We start from the raw sequence: 18,377 nt of genomic DNA, 5'->3' as shown, positions 1-18,377 counted from the left end.
ACACTGAAGTGGCTTTTTGCAGTGTTGGTTCTATCCTTTGTTAGAGTGTGGGCACTTCGCCGGTCCTGGGCTGAAATTCATCAGCGTCGTGCTGCAGCAGGCTCTGTAGTGCTTTGATAGAGTTCTCGATTTGGTCTTGGCGGTTTTTTTAAATTGATCATATCTTGCATTAGTGAATGGTCATTACCTAACTTACAACTACGGTCTGTCATTTCGCAATTGGTTTGGCAGTGGCAAAGGTTTATCTCCAGTGGTGGGCATGTTTGTGTGTCAGCATGTCTGTCTGCATCTCGTGGATTTCTATTTTGTTTTTGCACTGTTTTCTGGTTTAGTTTTTAGTGTTTTTTTATAGTTTTTTTCTAGACTTGCAATTTTGTTTTCATAGTCTTTGATGAAATTGCATTGGTCATTGTCGTGTTCTTCGTAGAATTGCTGTAGTTGTAATTGTTTTTGTTTTTCTCTGTCCAGTTGAGTTTGCAGGTTTGCCAGTTTCTTGGTGTAGACTTTCAACTTTATTTTGGCATTTTTCTTTATTATTTCCTGTTTTCTCCAGTTCTTCTGTGGTGGCTGTCAGCTCTGCCTCGAGTCTTATGCACTTCTCAAGAAGTTGAGCCTTTTTCTTTTTTTTAACTTTATATTCTCCTGTAGAAGGACGTTTTCCTGCTTCAGCTGCTAGGGTCAGGACAGACTGAGGTCAACTTCGTCAGGGTTTTCTAAGTTCTGAATTTTTTCCACGATGGTATGAGATGTGTATTTGTACGTGGTCTGATGGACTGTCTTCTTTGTCAGGGTGATTTTCATGCTGCATAGTGATTGGGGGCATGTCACACTGTTTGCATTTCCAGGTAGTGTATCCAGCTTTCATTATCTTTTTGAGTTCAGTGCTTGTCATTCCAGCGCATTTTGCATGGAACCAGTGCTTGCAGGGCCCAGTGCAAGCAATTGATGAGTACTTGGCTCCTATGCCGCAGGAGCCACAGGGGTAGTTTGACATTGTTGTATTTTTATATATTGGTTTATATCTAGTATTTATCAATCACTGCTCTCAGCTAACTGCCATTGTGAGTAGGGCTAGCAATTTATGACAGATGTCTGGTTATAAAACGGTGTGTAGTTGTCCAATTACAGCTTTGTCTGTGTAAGTTTAAGTATAGTTAATTCATTAGGGTTGCCCTTTAGCAGTGGTCAAACTGCCAATGCAGATGGACAGACAGTTTTTTTGACAGATGTCTGGTTATAGTTGTAATGAAGAATGGGTATTTTAAATATAATTCATTACAAATGCCCAAGTGTTTGCTCTTTAGCTTAGAGTGGTAGTAGTCCTGGTGCTCTGGTTGTGAAGGATGTCAAGTTATTGAAGATATTAAAGAGTTATTGAAATATTATTTGTATAATATTTTCTGGCAGAAAAGAAATACTTGGGAATAGATATTAATTTAGTTAGGAATAATAGTTAGGGATTGCAAGTAATCAAACTTGTTCGTTATCAGATAACACAAGATGTATTAAACAAACCTCGGTCAAGTTTCAAGGTCAACACAAATCAAGATAATAGTCAAAGCTTTATCAATTGTCAATGTCAAAGTTCGGTTGTGCTGTGGTTGGGGATGGAAATAATCTCAGACAGGAAAACTACCACAGTTATCAAATGCAGGTTATAACTTCTTGTCAAAAATAAAACTAAGAGATTGTTAATACTACTATTTCCTTATTGGAGACACTGGAAGGAGTGTTAGTTTTTTAATAAAATCTCCTGTTAGTAATATAATAACAGGAATAGCAAGAAACATTTCTAAGCAAAAACAACAAATAAATAAGTATATAATAATTGTGCAGAATTCTATTCAAAAAGTTTATGTGGTTCCATAATATGCAACCTTTTCTCTGAAGCCTTATCATTGGACTGTTGATTGCGTAGGAAGTGGACACCACCTCTCTTGCAAAGAGGGCCTTAGATATTGTCCTTAGATATTGTGTCGGAAGGAATTTTGAAATTGATTTTCCCCAGAAAAGCTGGGTAATCAAGGATTTCATTTACAAGCTTATGTAATAAAAAAATTAATATAGGTGAAGCATGTTGATTCAAGGGACAGTAAGTTTAGTAATGAAGAGAACTCATGTAGTGGTGCATTTAGATACTTATATCCAAGGTACACACCAACGAGTCTTAGAAACCTTCTCTGGACTCTCTTGTTATTATCCCTCAGATACCGCTGATAAGTGGACAACACCACACAACAATACTCTAAGTGATGTCTGATCATGCAAACGTATATTTTTCAGACCTTTGCACCCTCAAGGTGCAAAGGTCTGAAAAATACTTAGAAACTCTAAGAAGGAGACCAAGAGTTTCAAGCGCTTTATTACATGTGTTTATGGTGTTCTCCCAACTAAGACTAGTGGTAAATGTCACCTCAAGATCATCGGTTTCCTTTACTCTCATGATCAGCATGTCCATGATACAATGCTTGAATAAAATTAGGACAATGGTGGGGTGGTAGTAATGCAATTTATTATGGTTAAGAGACATGTTTTCATCATACCAATGGAAGATTAAGTTGATATCTTCCTGTTGGAAAGAAGCACCATAAACAGTAGAGATTTCCCTGAAAAGCTTCATGTCATCGGCAAAAAGTAAATGATTGCATTTGAGAGGAGTTGATATATATGTTGAACAAAATCGGTTCAAATGTGAGCCTTGTGGAATGCTAGATGAAGCAAGAAAACTGTGAGATAATTCATTCTTGTACAAAGGAGGGGCAGAATGGACTCCTAAAAAAAGCTTTTTATTTCTGAAAACTACATACAATGCCATTTAATTTTCATTAGGTTTTGAAAATTATATCATACAGGTGACAACCTTGACGAGCGATGCATTTTATTTTACAAGCAATGAATTTTACTTGAAGACCCCCACAGATAACTCTGAATCCAGTAGAGGAATGGCCTCCTGAAGCCATAAGCCCTAATTTTAAGGATCATGATGGTATGGCAGACTCGGTCGAAAGCCTTTGAAAAGTCCAACTCAATCGAATCTACTTGATTGCCTTCACAAAAGGCTTCAGATATGTAGGTTTGGAATAGTACAAATTTTGTGGTTGTGGAAATGCAACAGATTCCTGACCTTGAAAACAATTTTAGTCAGTACTTACTATCCTCTCAAATACCTTGACCAAACTGGCAAGATGGTTTTTGGCCTATAATTTCTAATATTGTTGGCCGAACCATTTTTGTGGAGAGGTATAATATAGCTGATTTTAAAGACGTCAGGGAAAAAACCACTAGAGAGACATTTGTTATATAGAAGGAAGAGATGTTGAGCAAGCAGTTCTGCACAGTATTTAGACAACAGAAGGCATGGTAGATGGAGAGGGGGTGGTACCCTTTATATTCCTCAGATAACTTTACAAGACTTTTTTGAATTTTCTTGGGGTAGAATTCTGCACCTTATTGATATATTGGTCAAATCAGGTTGCTGATGACGACTTGTAGTTTGCTCTAACTATGGCATATTGACATTAGTTTGTCTAAGCTAAGAGACTTAATAGTGGCTGTAAATTATTTTCTTGTGAATAGTGATGGATAAGCTCCTTGGAAAACCATACTGGATAGACTGAGAGACCAGACTTTGAGACAAGAGAGCTCTTTTCTACACTGTCAGATATGGTGTTAATTAACACCTTGGATGATTCATTTAGGTTTTCATGACGATTTCATTCCAGTTCAAGCCCTGAAGACTCTGAAAACCTTTGCTTTGTCACAACATCTCATATTGGTGTGGTATGTAACATTTCTGTGTGACGACGTTGGCACTGAAGTTCTTAATTAAAGTGTGGGGTGGTGGTCATCCTCAGGAAGTAGGGGACAGGATTGGGGACATGTAGTTATATCTTGAAAAGAGGAGAATACTAGATCAAGTATAACAACTCTGTAGTTAGGAATACGATTCACCTGTGTAAGGCCGAACAGTCGCCATACTTAGCAAGAACTGTGAGGATCCAATCCAATTCACAAGAGGAGGTCCAATCTTCGTTAGGTGAATTAAAGTCACCTAACAGGATAATGTTAAAAAGCCATGGGAGTTGACAATCTCCTCAAGCTCATCAGGTGGTATATAAATATAGATATATATATATATATATATATATATATATATATATATATATATATATATGACAAAAAGAAGAGGCAATCACCCGCAGTGATGAGGTTGACTAGACGGAAGTCGTGAATTTAGCCTCTTACCTAAACTACTACGATTGAATTTAATGTTTGTTAAATACCGCTTATAAATTATTCATTTCTTTAGTAGCTATTACAGTTAAATGAGTCAAATGTAAAGTTTATGTATCTTTTTCTTTATTAATTTTTTTAAATCTTACATGTAATCAGGCGTTAGTTATGGATGATTCTTTTTCTGCTTAATGATCTTGCCGCAAACTATTATAAAATTGAACTTGAATTGAATTTATCTATTTTGTCGTAACAGGGTTCACTGAGTTTACATGAAAACATTTCATTGTCAATATATCAAACTTTTTTTTATAAATTGTTAATTATTTCAAGGAAAAAGATGGATCCAAGGACAGAACCATGCGGAACGCCTAAGGAAATATCAATTTATAATTTTTTCCCTCTTAAACTTATGTACTGTGTTTACAATTTATGAAGTACAACTCAATAATTTTCATAAACTTTAAAGATATTTCATAAAAGTCTCATTCAGTTAAAAATACTATTTAATGGGCCACAATCAAATGCTTTGCTCAAATCTAATAGAGAAAGAGAAAATGACTCCTTATTTTCAAATGCCTGCAATGCCTCACTAACTATTTTAGTTACTGCAGCAGCTGTTGAACGGCCTGCCCTGAATACAAATTGGGATTCAGAAAGGAGGTTATTTGTTTCAAAATAATTACTGAGTTGATCATACATTATGGATTCAACGACTGGAAAAAATAGGGACAACTGAAACTGGGCAATAATTTTTTCAAAGATTTCCATCATTTTTATTTAAGTCTAGATTATCATATTTTTAACTGATTACAAGTGTAATATGGTCGAAGTGCAAATTGTTGTTATATACATTTTTTAAGGACTTTAAGGGGTTCTATTCCACTCATTCCCCATTAGTCAGGCCACTGGTGCAGCACTCAGCATGTGTATGGGCTAGTAGTGAATGAGTAATATTATTAACACTGCTTCTGTTTATCAGTTAAATGTATTAAAATATTAAATCAATATAAATCTAATTGATACTTTATTTGCTACTGACATGACAACAGAACAATTAAAATAATAAGTACAAGAAAAATATTAAAATATTTTGTTTTCATTAACATATTGTGTCTATAAACACCTTCTCTCAAAAACTAACAGGTCCAAGCGTTTAGCAGGAACAATATGTTTTCCATAATGAGATGCTCTGACAGTAAAGCAGAAAGAGAGAGTCTGGTTGATTTTAAGTAATTCAGAACTGAAATGTTTGAAAGTTCAAAGAAGGACTTATAGGAACAAAACTTGGTTGTCAGTTCCTTCAGTGTGAGACTTCTTCATCGGCTAAGTGTAGCGCAAAGCTTATTATCTTCACTCCTCAGTATCTATTACGACCTGGAGTGTGAGACTTCTTCCTCTGGTAAGTGTAGTGTAAAGCTTATTATCTTCACTCCTCAGTATCTATTACAACCTGGAATGTGAGACTTCATCTGCTAAGTGTAGCGCAAAGCTTATCATCTTCACTCTTCAGTATCTATTAAAACCTGAAGTATGAGCCTTCTTCATTTGGTAAGTGTAGTGCAAAGCTTATTATCTTCACCCTTCAGTATCTATTACGACCTGGAGTGTGAGACTTCATCTGGTAAGTGTAGCGCAAAGCTTATTATCTTCACTCCACAGTATCTATTACGACCTGGAGTGCGAGACTTCTTCATTTGGTAAGTGTAGCGCAAAAATTACCATCTTCACTCCTCAGTATCTATTACGACCTGGAGTGTGAGACTTCTTAATTTGATAAGTGTAGCGCAAAGCTTATTATCTTCACTCCTCAGTATCTAATACAACCAGGTGTTTCTCCCTTCCTAACAATTTTGTTCTTTAGCCAGTAACTAACATTCCTTCTTCGAAAAACAGTTTCATCTCCTCTCTTATAGGTTGATTTTTCTTAAGACAATTAAAACTGTGCTGCTCCTTCATTATTCCTTCCCTTGTCTTTAACACATTAAACTGCCATGCCGACCCGACTGGGTAGGCAAATATTTTGTTGCTACTATGCATTGCCAACCCGATCGGGCCTCACCATGACGATAACATAGTTTAACTTTATTGCAGCTACGAGCATTGCATTTGGCTCTGGTAGCAACAATGTGGACTAAATGTTCTAAATAGATACAAGAATGAACAGAGAACGTTGTTTGAATTTGTTTCGCAAAATGTGGCTTCACTAAAACACCGCACAATATTATGAACTTTTATCTCCTGATCGGGTCGGCAAATTTATTTTTTACCAATTGTTGATATATTTTTCTTCTATACTTTCGTTAATTGATTTTATGATGTGATTATATTGTTTTATTAATTATTCTCGTTTCATTTACCTCATTATCTTTGTGAATGAAATTAGAAAAAACTATTTTGGGAGCATTTATATTAAAAATTATTGGATATAAAATAATATATAATATTTCAATATTTATAGAAACAACATATATTTTTAATTGGATACATAAAAGTGGATTAATACTTCTGTACTACAGATTAAAGTTTACTTGTGGATTTTCATAACGCATAGCCTTGTTGTGGTAAATCTTACAGTTTTTCCTTGATTTCCATTTGTTTTTTCCCTTGCCAATGAAAGTTGTTGACTCAGAAATGTAGTGAAGGCCCGTTGTACGCACTGCAGACAGAATTTCGTCGTCTGAACCCAAGAGTGAATACACACTAACTTTTCTCTGAACGTTTTGATGAAATACGAGACATGACTTCTTCTACGTTGAGCAGTAACCTCTACACCATTCTTTTACAATAGCTACGCATTGAAAACAGCTGTTCCAAGAAGCAGTTCTTCTGCAATGTATGTAACGAATAACCACAATGAAAGCAGCGAGTGCAAGTGAGGTTACATAAGTTGGCGTGAACTACACGACATATCAGCTGTGAGCAGGAAGCAGTTGGAAATGTTTGTTCAATCAGCCTTTCATTGCACACGCACAATATAGTAATAAAAAAGTGTACTGAAATTTCTGTCGGCAGATTTATTTTTCAACCGAAATTGCCTGAAAAAACTTTTTGACGACCCGATCAGTCCAAACTTAAACCCCACAGCCCATATCATATAATTTGCATAAATCGTTTTCATTTACACAAATATCGTTATATTCACCACAAAAACAATATCACATAGAAAACGAGTACAGAAAATTTTGGCATACAGGGAACTCTAGAATTCTTTATGGTGGCAGTTAACGTGTTAAAAAAAAAGTTCTCTTACATTGCTCTGAATCGTAGGCTGAAGATTTGTCACTGAATCTGGAAGTTCTGTTCTCATTATTCTACTATTTAATACTTGTGAAGGTGAATAGTGTAAGCCTAAGACAGATATGTTGATATTAAATTAAATATGTACACTCGTCATGGCTTACACCTAAATTCAAGAGGCAAAAATTGGCTCACTAAGCTACTATTGAGGAAGTGTACAAGGAAACTCCACAATCTCTGAGCAACAGTCAAGCAGCTGTTGTGGTGTACTTGAGATAACACCAGCTGTTGTACCTGAAATTGCAGCAAGTTCACCAAAATCAGCAAGAATTCATGAAGTGTGGGGATGTTTAATATATTTGTATATAAAAGGGAATATACAGTACTTTGTATTCATGACTCTTGACTAAATACTGTATATGTATTATTACAGTACATCCTATTGTTTTTATTTTTGATAAAACTTTATTAATGGTTTGGTATTTTATTTATTGATCATTTATTAGTTGGTTAACATGTTAGTAATTTATAGCGTACCTTAATTAGTAGAATTTTAATGTTTTTCATTGTAGTTACAATGCATATTACATGTGGTGTAGGTTGTATTTTGACAATGTTTATTGTACATTTACTTGTATTTATTTGCAAGAAATGAATATTTTAATGTGAAGAATCTTTGTAATCTGATCCATCTACACATTTATAGGGATATTTGTATGTATTCTCACAGCTTCCTCAACTATAACATTATTTTTTTGGGTAATGAGATGTACTTGTTGAAATTGCAATATCCTGCCTTAAAAACATACAACATTCATATGAGAAATTTTTGTTGATATGTAGATCTATTGGCTTAACCCTTGACTGATTGGTTTTTCTTCAGTAAGAGTACCCTAAAAAGTGAGTTTTTAAATTTTCGATTTGGTTTTTTTTAGGTGATTTGGGTTTGCTACAGTACATGTGTTATGAAAAACACTCAAACATTTAATTTTTTTTGTTGCATTTATACAGAAATTAATCTAATTATGCACCAAAGTTATTTTATTTACAAAATATGAGAATAAAATAAAATATTCAACATTCTCTCATAAACATACTAAGGTACAGGTTAGTAACAGTACACAAGTCTCCTCAAAAATCTTTGATTGTATGAAAGAGGCAGAAACAGCTGGACACATAAAGCGAAACGTCGTTGGTCTATCTGCACACATTGCATGCTGTCTTCGGCTTGTCCTTATCTGTAGCAGGGATGGTGTTGTGAAAATGTCGAGCAGTAAGTCTCAGGGGAGCATCTTAGCCAAATATTCGTCTGTAAGTCTTTCTCGTGCCATTTTATGTAATCAGTAATTACACAAACAACCACATTTATTTACTCACGGTAAACACAATAAATTGTTGGCGAGGTCAAAAACCATCTGGGTTTCGAGTGGCCACAGGAGTAAGAGTAAGTAAGTAAACACAATAAAACATTTACAATCAAGGCAACAGGTAACATAAAAGTGAGGTTAAAACCTGTATTCACTACGAAAACAGAAACAGAATCAGCTGATTACTTGGAACAACTGATTGAATACAGTCATATAGCCTGCATACTGTCAATAAAATTGGGTCTAAAGAAATAAATAACAGAACAACTGCGATCTAATGGGAACGACGAAAACTACTTGAAACTGTTTATTTATTTCGCTAGATTGCATTCGTAATCAAGCGAGATTATTCATCACGAAACATTATTATTATGAATACTGTGTAGCGTCATAGCACTTCACACGGCAATCGTGATTACTGCATGTGGCAGATAGGGCACTCCTGAATGCGTTGCAGGGTTTCTAGTCAAAGGGTTAACTTATTTATTTACATACACTTTTACAGGTAAAAAAACCTAATTACAACAGAGCAGTACTAAAAACTACCACTTGTAAGCAAGTAAAAAAGTATTCATAACAAAAACTATTAAACTGAAAACAACACATACAAATAGTATACATATGTATACAAATAGTATACATAAAAATTTATAAAAAAAGCAACTAGCAATAAACAAGGATACAATCACTTATTAAATAGAATGAAAACTATGGTATCTAAGTTATGCCAAACTATGGTTTGTATAATTATGCTTATAAATATTTATATATAAAGCACAGTTAAATATACCCTTCTGAACTCACTTAAAATATTGTTTAAAATATCTCAATGTTGAGCCATTGAATTGAAAAGACACATCATTGAGACTGTAGGAGATTTGGCTAATATATTAGTTTCTAGAAAGAGGTATAGGAAATAGATGGTGGATTATAGTTTTAATACCGGGAACATGAAAACAAATTTGCTGTAGAGAAGACAGGTCCTTAACTTCATGTCTAACAAGTTTAAACAAACAATAACAAATTACGTCTGGACTGGAGACTACAAAAACTGAACATGCTGAGTAATTGCGAGGATGCTGCTTTAGCACCCCCTTGGGCTTAGCTTAGCACAGCATGGGGGTGCTTATTCAGTACATGGACATGTCCCAGTCACTGAATTAGCACCCCTACCATTCAACCAGTAATACAAGCAGATTTGTCTTATAGAGATTTTATTTAATCAGAAATATAATAGTTTTTATCTGAATCTTGTGATGCTGTCACTCATAAGCTACTCTCTACGATTAAAATTTTGGATAAACAATGAAATAATATGTTTCTCAAATATGCCTACTTTCTCTTCAAAATTACCATACGACTTAATAATACATAAAAGACAATTTTCAACTTTGAGTCTACGCAAAGGTCATTAAAGCCCATTGTAGGCTCTGTCTCTAAGTTTTTTAATAATAGCAAAGTAAAACTAATGATAAATGCTGTTTTTAATATTAATTAGCTTTCTTAATTTCGACACCCTTAGATGCAAAACAATTGAAATACATGTTTCAGGCCTACCTACAGATAGCATTTAGTTCACACACACGTTTAATGAATTTTTTTTAAATATCTGTTGTTTCAGGACATATTTATTTATTAAAATTTAGTCATACGACCATCAGATATATTTGCAATAAAATAACTTATCTTTGATGTTATTATTTCTAGAAAAGCGTTATTTATTATGTATGATTGTGCTTGTTATCTATTATTCTTAATATACAACAGATAACCTGAAGTCAATTTTATGTAGTTTTTTTTAACAGACATTGTGAACATTTTAAGCCTTATGGTAAATAAAGCAGTTTATTATATTAACTAAGAAGTTTGTTTTGTCTGCCACTGTTCATACAGGCATTCTTTATTGATAAATTACAATAATTCTTAATTTATTAGAGAAAAAAAGTTACTTGGAAACAGATATTAAGTGTTTCATGTACTTCAAATGAAGAAAATCGGATCTGAGTGCAATTGGCATAAGATAATCTGGAGCTGCTGTTTATTCAATTTTTCTATGGTGAACTACTCGCTGAGAACCTCAATGTCGACCATGTTTTGTCACAGTAAATCTTTGTGTATGTTATTTTATATAAGTTTGGTCATTAGATTTGTGATAGAATGCACTTAAAATGTAGTTTTTGCAATACCTCAGTAAAGTTGCTGATTTTTTTAAGTAGTTCAAAGTTAAAATATTTTAATAGCCACTATTTTGAAAGTATTAAAGACATTATCATAATATATTTTTTCAGCTGGCCTTCCCACCATAAACATTTGACCAAGACTTGGTAGGATTGAATTTATTAGGTTTTAAGATATAACTTTTTAGTTAAAAACACACACATACTTCCACCGACAGAGAGGAAACTAAGCAATGGAGATCCATATTAATCTGTATATCAATGTGTCTGTCTTGATCTGAGCAATAATGCTTTAGAAAATATTATATATTTATTGCTACGTGTACAACATGGTTTGTTACAGCGTTTTTATTTTTTGTTGATTATAGTTGAACTGGTATGGATATAACTGAAGCCAATCAACTTCACGAACATTATTGCCCTGCACCAACTCCTTTAGAAACGAAAAATACAATGGAGATAGCAGATACTGATTCTTGTAAACTTTACATAATATTGATACAAATATGGCTGACTGACTACAGTCACAGTAAAGTGAACTCCAAGAAAAGTGTGTATTTTAAGTGGTAATAATACAACAAAATATTATTTACTTGTGCACAATACTTACCTTGGATCTCATGTAAGTTAAAAAATCAAATATTTTCTTTCATGGAAGCTTCAGAACTTTATCAAGAAACTTTAATTAAATACTGAACACTAACAAGCAAGTAAACTATCAAGATTAAGCCAAGTTAAAGACTCAATAATCACGCATAACACTTCACACAACTATATTATTCACTCCAAACTTATAAGCCTTTTAAGATTTAAAATAATATGAAATATAATTCGTGTATTACTCATCTATGAAATAACTAAATAACAGTGACGTCACTGCCAAGTCACAAACTAACAGTGATATTCCTTCCACATCATACAGCGTTGGCACACAGCTGCTTGGCCACCTGTAACTAGACCAGTGACCCAGACACCTTGTCAGCATTGTCAGCACTGACCTACAGCAATACAGCCAGCTGCTGTACTCATACTATTGACACGGCACTTGATTGCCATTTAATCAAGAGTTTTTAGGTCTATGTGTTTTTGACAAACTTCTCTTATTTTTTTCACTATCTGACAAAGCAGTTGATTAGCACATCTAAATCAAATAATATACAGTAATTCATTCATTTATACTCTGACAATTAAACCACAATTGGAAAGCCTATATTAAATTACACAATTTTTCATACTTTTCTGGGAAAATGCCTCCAAAATACCCGTGTGGCACCTGTGACATTGGTGTTAGGTTTTCAGGAATAAAATGCACTGGTCAATGTCAAAAATGGTATCATGCAGGATGTCAGAATATACTTGAGAAGAACTTGAAAAAATGGGGTGCTGACGAAATTGACTTATGGAAATGCACTCTATGTAGAGGTGACCAACAACTGTGTCCTACAGTAGAAATTAATGACTCAACTTCATCAAATTGTGACATCCTTAGTAGTCCGATTCAAGGACCTGGAAGTAGTAACATTCAAAATAGCTCTCCAGATATCTTGAACTCCTCTCTTGTAGATTTTAAGTTAGAAAAAATGAAGACAAAACTGCAGGACCATGGAAAATTGGAAGAACAGGATTTAGAAACATCCCTGACACTAGCTGCCGAAGCCGGATCTTTTTTATTACAAGAAAATATTGATCTCAAGAGAAATAACAATAATTTGAATTGCCAAGTAACTGTACTTAAAACTAACTTACTCTGTATGGAAGCAAAAATTGAAGAACTCGCTACAAGGGAGAATAAATATGAACAAAAAATTGAAACTCTACTAAGTCAAATGGAAGAATTGGAACAGCAACTTAGTAAGTCTAAACAAGATAAAATTGATGTCCAAACAATTTTTGAGGAACATGACATTAAACAATCTGAAATTCTCACTAACTACTCATTTAAAATCAATGAGCAAGAAAAATTAATTGCCAAACTTAAACATTCAGCAGAAAAAAGTCACACTAATGTTATAAAAACCTCTGTAGATGTTGGAACCCAAACTATTCATATAAACTCACCTCCAACAAATGTTACCCTCCTCCTAGATCTGGATCTCATTAAAGAGAAACAGGACCAGATGGTGCAATCCATTATAGAACTTAGTAGAAATGTAAAAAACATAGCCATCACGATACCTCTAATGACAGAGGACTCAGGGTCCAAAACATCATTGACAGGAGACTCCAGCCTCTCGACAACTCCAAAGCCTACTGAATTAACTGGGGGAATCAGTCAAACCCCGACAAAAAAAACTGTCTACAACAGCTCAGACTAGAATTTTCAACCTCTCGACAACTCCACAGGCAACAGAATCAACAGGGGGAATCAGCCAAACCCCAACAAAAAAACTGTCTATAACAGCTTTGACAAGGAGCTCTAGCCTCTTGACAACTCCACAGGCAACAGAATTGACTGGGGGAATCAGTCAAACCCCGACAAAAAAACTGTCTATAATAGCAGGTGATGATGAATTTGATAAACATGACACTGGGAGAGACAGACAAACTCCGACCAACAAACTGGATGAAGTTGAGACTGGGAAAGACAGACAATCTCTGAGTTTAAGTCTAAATCATCAACCTAAAAATCCTATTCCATCAGACAATAAGGCCTATAAAATCACTGAAAGAGGCTCTGTGCTCAGTAAAACCCCACCAATGAATACTTTTAAAAGATTACAAAATGAAAGTCATGAGGAGTTTTTTATAAAGCACATAGACTTCTACAAGGACTTAATAACAAACTGGAGGGAATCCTGCACCACACTTAAGCCTACCTTACTGCAGGGCGATCTTGCCAATAGCTCTGAATTCAACGAAAAACAACCCCTTTAGTGGAAAAAAAGTAGTTTTTTAGACAAAACTCACCCCATATTGAAACGATTCAAAACAAAATTTTACAAAAGAAAAACAATAGGCTTTCAAGTAGCAAAACTCTCACCGTGCTACATCAGAACGTAGATCGAATTTCTAACAAAATTGACAAGATGAATGCCCTTCTAGACACAACAAACCCTGACTTAGTCATCATAACAGAACATGGACAAAAAAGAGAGGTCCTGCTAAACACAAGACTGATCGGCTACAAATTAGTAGCAGAATTCAGCAGGACAACTTTCTTAAAAGGAGGTGTTGCCATCTATGCAAAAGAGTTGCTTCAGGAGAAAATTGAAGCAATAAATGTTCATGACCAGTGCATTGAGCTATTGTGTGAAGTGGCAGTCATTAAAATCAAAATAGGAAAAATTACCACCTTCATTATAGGTGTGTACAGAACAAACAGAAACTTGATTCAAGGCCTGGAAATCATAGCTCAGATCCTTCAAAAAATACAGGCAGAAAAGCATCGTGTCATCTTCATGGGCGACATTAACATAGATTCACTAGATAAAAAGCATGACTACATCCTAATGCAAGACATTCTAAAAAGCCATGATATGGAGAGACTCGATTTACCACCCACAAGGATTACACCAACTTCAAGAACCTCCATTGACTGTGTTTGCACAAACCTCCCACAAGAGGAGCTTGATGTTCATGTCATTAACACAGGAATTTCCGATCACACATGCCAAATATGCACACTAAAGCTGAACAGCACAAAACTCCAGGCACCTTCTACCATGGAGCGTAGGCACCATAAACAACAGAAATCTTTATAAGCTCAAAACATGTCTCGGCCAACAAGACTGGACAGAAGTCTACAGTTCTCTGGAGGTTAATGATGCCTACAACAGATTTCTTCAGATACTGACTGATGGAATGAACGAGGCTTGTCCGATGGTTAAATCAAGAACAATGCCAAAGCGAAGTAAATTAATGTTAAATGACCCTACAACAATTCACCTAAAAGGAATGCTGGTTAAGGCCCAAGACCAATACAATGCAACAGGTAGTGAAGAGCATAAGAGAAATGCATCAGCGATAAAAAAGGAATATGACTTGAGATTAAGACTACTTAGACAACAGGCCACAAAAAACGCTGTGGTCGAAGCTGATAATAAGACAAAAGCTTTATGGAGGGTAATCAACTCGGAAAGAAAACCTAAAGAAAAAATAAACCTCCCGACTGAACTTGACATACAAGGTACACTCTCATCTGACCCAATAAAGATGGCAGACTATATGAACAACTTTTTTGTCAACATAGCTGATGACACAATCCATAACAATGGACAAACTACTGGCCAAGCAATGTTACTACCAGTTTGAAAATCCAGATATTCCTGTATTAGACCTCTACCAAACAACCAGACAGGAGGTGTCTCGAGTTATGGATAGTCTGAAACCAAAAACTTCATCAGGCTATGATGGAATCTCAGCAAAGCTTTTAAAAACTTGTAAAGAAGAGCTAATTGACCCCATAGTAGACATAGTAAACAAATCTTTTTTGTCTGGAAACTTCCCATCTGCTCTAAAAATGGCCAAAGTCTACCATTGTTCAAACAGGGATCCCCAACCCAAGCCTCAAATTATCGACCGATTTCTCTAGTTCCAACATTCTCTAAAATAATTGAAAAACTGACACTAACCAGACTCATAGACCATGTAACGACAAATGAACTCCTTACAACCCAGCAACATGGATTTCTGAAAGGCAAGTCAACAACCACCGCCCTAATCTGTCTGGTAGAATTCCTTATTGATCAACTTGAAGATGGCAACACCACCACTGCTATTCTACTAGATTATAGCAAGGCTTTCGATTGCCTCAGCCATGATCACCTCATGGCTAAGCTTAGTGCGATAGGTGTAACAGGGACTGCCTATAACTGGTTTCACAGTTACCTGACAGGGAGGTGCCAAATGGTTGAACTTATGCATAATAGCAAGGGGATTATGCAACAAATCAAATCTGAACCAAAAAGCATCACACGGGGAGTTCCTCAAGGGTCTGTACTGGGTCCAGTACTTTTCATTTTATTTACCAATGACTTTCCAAGATATCTAAAAGACTATTGCAGATCACTAATGTATGCAGATGACACTGTATTGCTATTGGGTAACAATAATCCAAAACATCTTGAAGTGACCTCTTATATTGCTCTTAACATGGCAATTCAGTATTGCCATAGGAACGACCTCGTTGTAAATGAGACAAAAACTAAGAGCAACTTATTTTAGGCAAGCACAGAGAGGCTGTAGGCAAGTTACCTGACCTTGAAGAAGTTACTGTTGCCAAATACTTGGGAGTAACAATTGATGAAAGCCTCTCCTGGACCCCCCACATCGATCTCCTGTGCAACAAGCTAAGTGTAAGCCTGTTTGTAATTCGCAGGATTAAGAACATCTGTGACGTGGATACAGCCAAGATCGCCTATTACAGCCTGTTCGAGACCCATTTACGCTATGGTATTGAAGTATGGGGAGCAACTACAAGGGGTAATCTAGAACGAGTGCTCTTGCTCCCAAAAAACGTGCTATAAGAATACTTGGAGATCTCCAGTCAAGAGAAACTTGCAGAAGCAAATACAAAGACCTAAAAATCCTGACTGTAGTAAATCTGTATATCTTGGAAGTTGTAACATACTCACATCTAAAATCATTAAGCCCCATAAGAACCGCAGCTCAGATTCATGACTACAGCACAAGACAGTCAGCCAATTACAGCCTTCCTACACACCATCGCACAATGACTGAGAAGAAACCCAGCTATGCAGGTGCCAGAATGTGGAATGTCCTTCCTCCAGAGCTGAAGACTGCAAGCATTCAACAGTTTCGTCACTTGCTGAAGAACTGGCTTCTTGACCACCCATTTTACTCCATGACTGAGTTTTACGGATGGCGACAATCACAGGAATTTTGATCCTCTAGAAGAAACATTTTTCACCATTCTATTTACTATTGTTATTGATAGTATATGTTGTTTTTTATTAATTTATGACGCAAATTCTGTACTTAAAGTTCATGAATAAAGCATGCTGACTTCTGTTTGTCCAGTGAGTGTGAATAATACTATTTGAACTGGTCTGTCCCTAAAAATTGATGATGCTTAGCCTCTGGAAAATTACAATTTCACAGTACAAAGTTTTCCCTAGTTTAATTGGTCTTAGAAAAATTCAAAACAAATAGATACTTGTTTTTAAAGTTGTTAATAGGTTTATATAATCTCTGATCATGTATATTTATTACACATGCCAGATTTAAGCAATATCAATCCCTCTGCGTGGTTTATACCATGGTTTCAAATTAAATTTACTTTAAAATAAAGTTGTATTTGAATGCCTAGAGCCTAGTTTTTTTAACATAAGCGTATTCGATTTATAGTACCTTTTACAATTGGTAATTAATGATTTGTTTTTGAAATATTAAAGTTAAATCATAGCAATACAATAAGTATGCCCATTAAAAAATCACAATATTGGACAGTTTTATTCCTTTACTATTAAACCTAAACTACAGAAAGCCTTACTAATGATCTTAATAATATGTTTAAACGAAAGTCAATCTAGCATCAAGTATTTCACCCAAATCATTCACTTCCTGAATCTTATATTTAGCCCTCCCATTTAATTTGTAATCAAATGAATAGTACTAATGTTTTTGGAAAAGGTAAGAACGTGATATTTAGATACATTAAAGGAAAGTTTATGAGTATTTGATCTAATCATTTATGGCTACCAGATCTTGTTGAAGAGATACAGCATCTTCTATGACTCTTATCACTTTATACATTTTCAAATCATCCGCACATAGAAGAAATGACCCATGTGGAACCACCTCCTTGACGCCATCAATTACAATATTAAAAATAGACGGACCCAGATTAACACCTTGGGGCACACCTGATGTGACATCAAACAAATCAGACTTGTAGCCGCAATACCAGACATATTGTTTCTTTTGTGTAAAATAGCTCTTAAATAAAGTTGATATATGGTTGGAAAGACCACATTTATTTAGCTTGGCCAGTATTATTACATGATCAATTCTGTCAAATACAACTTGCAGATATTTTACAAAAATATATCAGTAGTCCTAAAAAACCACCTGTACTCCAAGTATTGGTATACCTCGATAACATAGTTTAACCAGCGGAACAAACAGATCAAGCTATTGAAAATATTTGTATGCATATATTTCAAGACATAAGCAAAGCAATACTTCTCAGGTTTTCATGGAATACCTCTCCTAGCTTTACGAAATGTACCTCATTTTAGATTATAAAGTCTCTATTTTACTATTTACCAAATCTAGTAGATTCATTAAAACTACTCCTAAGAAAATCATGTACAAGTTAAAAAATTGTGTTGGTTATAAGTGTTTACAGTAAAACTATGTAAGTTATGTGAGATTCTTTTATGAAGACTGATACAAGGGG

At 35.0% G+C, this 18,377-nt stretch overlaps 1 protein-coding gene across 1 annotated transcript in view; it reads right to left on the bottom strand.

Annotated features, from left to right (window-relative positions):
* LOC124357386 (CLIP domain-containing serine protease 14D-like) overlaps nucleotides 1–18,377 on the bottom strand; it is a 51,820-nt gene that overhangs the window by 33,049 nt on the left and 394 nt on the right. The window lies entirely within an intron of this gene.

The sequence above is a fragment of the Homalodisca vitripennis genome, chromosome 3 (assembly GCF_021130785.1).
Source record: "Homalodisca vitripennis isolate AUS2020 chromosome 3, UT_GWSS_2.1, whole genome shotgun sequence".
Lineage (NCBI taxonomy): Eukaryota > Metazoa > Arthropoda > Insecta > Hemiptera > Cicadellidae > Homalodisca > Homalodisca vitripennis.
The sequence above is the reverse complement of the archived record's forward strand: the minus strand, read 5'-3'. Positions and strand labels throughout refer to the sequence as shown.